The sequence below is a fragment of the Syngnathus typhle genome, linkage group LG4, assembly GCF_033458585.1.
Source record: "Syngnathus typhle isolate RoL2023-S1 ecotype Sweden linkage group LG4, RoL_Styp_1.0, whole genome shotgun sequence".
Lineage (NCBI taxonomy): Eukaryota > Metazoa > Chordata > Actinopteri > Syngnathiformes > Syngnathidae > Syngnathus > Syngnathus typhle.
Window position 1 is genome coordinate 2,657,501 of NC_083741.1, and position 4,688 is coordinate 2,662,188.

A 4,688-nucleotide genomic window follows, 5' to 3' on the forward strand; every position below is an offset into this window, starting at 1 on the left:
AGCATCCTCGGGCAGCAGGCGGGAGGAGGCAGCCTCCCCTTAGTATAACTTAGTCTCCGGAGAATGACAGCGGGCGCGCGCAAGAGGCCAGTCCGGGGATGAGGCAGCATCCTCGGGCAGCAGGCGGGAGGAGGCAGCCTCCCCTTAGTATAACTTAATCTCCGGAGAATGACAGCGGGCGCGCCTAAGAGGCTGGTCCGGGGACCAGGCACTCTCCCCGGACAACAAAGCACGTCCCCCTCCTGAGTGGACAAAAAAAATCCACTCCTGGTACCTAGAATTTTCTCCAGCGGCGGGCTGGGAGTCTAATCTTTCTCCTGGCCGAGAAAAGAGCACTCTCCCCGGACAACAAAGCACGTCCCCCTCCTGAGTGGACAAAAAAAATCCACTCCTGGTACCTAGAATTTTCTCCAGCGGCGGGCTGGGAGTCTAATCTTTCTCCTGGCCGAGAAAAGAGCACTCTCCCCGGACAACAAAGCACGTCCCCCTCCTGAGTGGACAAAAAAAATCCACTCCTGGTACCTAAGATTTTCTCCAGCGGCGGGCTGGGAGTCTAATCTTTCTCCTGGCAGAGAAAAGAGCACTTTCCCCCGGACAACAAAGCACGTCCCCCTCCTGAGTGGACAAAAAAAATCCACTCCTGGTACCTAGAATTTTCTCCAGCGGCGGGCTGGGAGTCTAATCTTTCTCCTGGCCGAGAAAAGAGCACTTTCCCCCGGACACCAAACCAGCCAACGTCCCCCTCCTGAGTGGACAAAAAAAATCCACTCCTGGTACCTAAAATTTTCTCCAGCGGCGGGCTTGGGACGAAAATCAATCTTCCTCCCGAAATTAAACCACTATTGGCGGACGCCAGCCCCAAGCGCCAGCCCCGACCGCCACCCCCCGACCGCCACAAGGCGACCGCCACAAGGCGACCGCCACAAGGCGACCGCCACCGGCCCCAAGCTCCAGCCCCGACCGCCACCCCCCGACCGCCACAAGGCGACCGCCACAAGGCGACCGCCACAAGGCGACCGCCACCGGCCCCAAGCGCCAGCCCCGACCGCCACCCCCCGACCGCCACAAGGCGACCGCCACAAGGCGACCGCCACCGGCCCCAAGCGCCAGCCCCGACCGCCACCCCCCGACCGCCACAAGGCGACCGCCACAAGGCGACCGCCACAAGGCGACCGCCACAAGGCGACCGCCACAAGGCGACCGCCACAAGGCGACCGCCACTGGCCCCAAGCGCCAGCCCCGACCGCCACCCCCCGACCGCCACAAGGCGACCGCCACAAGGCGACCGCCACAAGGCGACCGCCACAAGGCGACCGCCACAAGGCGACCGCCACCGGCCCCAAGCGCCAGCCCCGACCGCCACAAGGCGACCGCCACAAGGCGACCGCCACAAGGCGACCGCCACAAGGCGACCGCCACAAGGCGACCGCCACTGGCCCCAAGCGCCAGCCCCGACCGCCACCCCCCGACCGCCACAAGGCGACCGCCACAAGGCGACCGCCACAAGGCGACCGCCACAAGGCGACCGCCACAAGGCGACCGCCACTGGCCCCAAGCGCCAGCCCCGACCGCCACCCCCCGACCGCCACAAGGCGACCGCCACAAGGCGACCGCCACCGGCCCCAAGCGCCAGCCCCGACCGCCACCCCCCGACCGCCACAAGGCGACCGCCACAAGGCGTTAGTGGCCGCGCCCGGTACTTTACTGGACCCTATTTGGCCCGCGGACCGGCCGGCGTCGCTTCCTTGAATGCTTAGCCGCCTTTCGAGCTGCCATGCCGGGCTTGAGTTAGTGGTTTGCGCCCGGTACTTTACTGGACCCTATTTGGCCCGCGGACCGGCCGGCGTCGCTTCCTTGAATGCTTAGCCGCCTTTCGAGCTGCCATGCCGGGCTTGAGTTAGTGGTTTGCGCCCGGTACTCTACGTTAAAAGTCAGGCGGAACGGCTCTGAAGCTCCAGACGGTGCTTCCTTGAATGCTTAGCCGCCTTTCGAGCTGCCATGCCGGGCTTGAGTTAGTGGTTTGCGCCCGGTACTCTACGTTAAAAGTCAGGCGGAACGGCTCTGAAGCTCCAGACGGTGCTTCCTTGAATGCTTAGCCGCCTTTCGAGCTGCCATGCCGGGCTTGAGTTAGTGGTTTGCGCCCGGTACTCTACGTTAAAAGTCAGGCGGAACGGCTCTGAAGCTCCAGACGGTGCTTCCTTGAATGCTTAGCCGCCTTTCGAGCTGCCATGCCGGGCTTGAGTTAGTGGTTTGCGCCCGGTACTCTACGTTAAAAGTCAGGCGGAACGGCTCTGAAGCTCCAGACGGTGCTTCCTTGAATGCTTAGCCGCCTTTCGAGCTGCCATGCCGGGCTTGAGTTAGTGGTTTGCGCCCGGTACTCTACGTTAAAAGTCAGGCGGAACGGCTCTGAAGCTCCAGACGGTGCTTCCTTGAATGCTTAGCCGCCTTTCGAGCTGCCATGCCGGGCTTGAGTTAGTGGTTTGCGCCCGGTACTCTACGTTAAAAGTCAGGCGGAACGGCTCTGAAGCTCCAGACGGTGCTTCCTTGAATGCTTAGCCGCCTTTCGAGCTGCCATGCCGGGCTTGAGTTAGTGGTTTGCGCCCGGTACTCTACGTTAAAAGTCAGGCGGAACGGCTCTGAAGCTCCAGACGGTGCTTCCTTGAATGCTTAGCCGCCTTTCGAGCTGCCATGCCGGGCTTGAGTTAGTGGTTTGCGCCCGGTACTCTACGTTAAAAGTCAGGCGGAACGGCTCTGAAGCTCCAGACGGTGCTTCCTTGAATGCTTAGCCGCCTTTCGAGCTGCCATGCCGGGCTTGAGTTAGTGGTTTGCGCCCGGTACTCTACGTTAAAAGTCAGGCGGAACGGCTCTGAAGCTCCAGACGGTGCTTCCTTGAATGCTTAGCCGCCTTTCGAGCTGCCATGCCGGGCTTGAGTTAGTGGTTTGCGCCCGGTACTCTACGTTAAAAGTCAGGCGGAACGGCTCTGAAGCTCCAGACGGTGCTTCCTTGAATGCTTAGCCGCCTTTCGAGCTGCCATGCCGGGCTTGAGTTAGTGGTTTGCGCCCGGTACTCTACGTTAAAAGTCAGGCGGAACGGCTCTGAAGCTCCAGACGGTGCTTCCTTGAATGCTTAGCCGCCTTTCGAGCTGCCATGCCGGGCTTGAGTTAGTGGTTTGCGCCCGGTACTCTACGTTAAAAGTCAGGCGGAACGGCTCTGAAGCTCCAGACGGTGCTTCCTTGAATGCTTAGCCGCCTTTCGAGCTGCCATGCCGGGCTTGAGTTAGTGGTTTGCGCCCGGTACTCTACGTTAAAAGTCAGGCGGAACGGCTCTGAAGCTCCAGACGGTGCTTCCTTGAATGCTTAGCCGCCTTTCGAGCTGCCATGCCGGGCTTGAGTTAGTGGTTTGCGCCCGGTACTCTACGTTAAAAGTCAGGCGGAACGGCTCTGAAGCTCCAGACGGTGCTTCCTTGAATGCTTAGCCGCCTTTCGAGCTGCCATGCCGGGCTTGAGTTAGTGGTTTGCGCCCGGTACTCTACGTTAAAAGTCAGGCGGAACGGCTCTGAAGCTCCAGACGGTGCTTCCTTGAATGCTTAGCCGCCTTTCGAGCTGCCATGCCGGGCTTGAGTTAGTGGTTTGCGCCCGGTACTCTACGTTAAAAGTCAGGCGGAACGGCTCTGAAGCTCCAGACGGTGCTTCCTTGAATGCTTAGCCGCCTTTCGAGCTGCCATGCCGGGCTTGAGTTAGTGGTTTGCGCCCGGTACTCTACGTTAAAAGTCAGGCGGAACGGCTCTGAAGCTCCAGACGGTGCTTCCTTGAATGCTTAGCCGCCTTTCGAGCTGCCATGCCGGGCTTGAGTTAGTGGTTTGCGCCCGGTACTCTACGTTAAAAGTCAGGCGGAACGGCTCTGAAGCTCCAGACGGTGCTTCCTTGAATGCTTAGCCGCCTTTCGAGCTGCCATGCCGGGCTTGAGTTAGTGGTTTGCGCCCGGTACTCTACGTTAAAAGTCAGGCGGAACGGCTCTGAAGCTCCAGACGGTGCTTCCTTGAATGCTTAGCCGCCTTTCGAGCTGCCATGCCGGGCTTGAGTTAGTGGTTTGCGCCCGGTACTCTACGTTAAAAGTCAGGCGGAACGGCTCTGAAGCTCCAGACGGTGCTTCCTTGAATGCTTAGCCGCCTTTCGAGCTGCCATGCCGGGCTTGAGTTAGTGGTTTGCGCCCGGTACTCTACGTTAAAAGTCAGGCGGAACGGCTCTGAAGCTCCAGACGGTGCTTCCTTGAATGCTTAGCCGCCTTTCGAGCTGCCATGCCGGGCTTGAGTTAGTGGTTTGCGCCCGGTACTCTACGTTAAAAGTCAGGCGGAACGGCTCTGAAGCTCCAGACGGTGCTTCCTTGAATGCTTAGCCGCCTTTCGAGCTGCCATGCCGGGCTTGAGTTAGTGGTTTGCGCCCGGTACTCTACGTTAAAAGTCAGGCGGAACGGCTCTGAAGCTCCAGACGGTGCTTCCTTGAATGCTTAGCCGCCTTTCGAGCTGCCATGCCGGGCTTGAGTTAGTGGTTTGCGCCCGGTACTCTACGTTAAAAGTCAGGCGGAACGGCTCTGAAGCTCCAGACGGTGCTTCCTTGAATGCTTAGCCGCCTTTCGAGCTGCCATGCCGGGCTTGAGTTAGTGGTTTGCGCCCGGTACTCTACGTTAA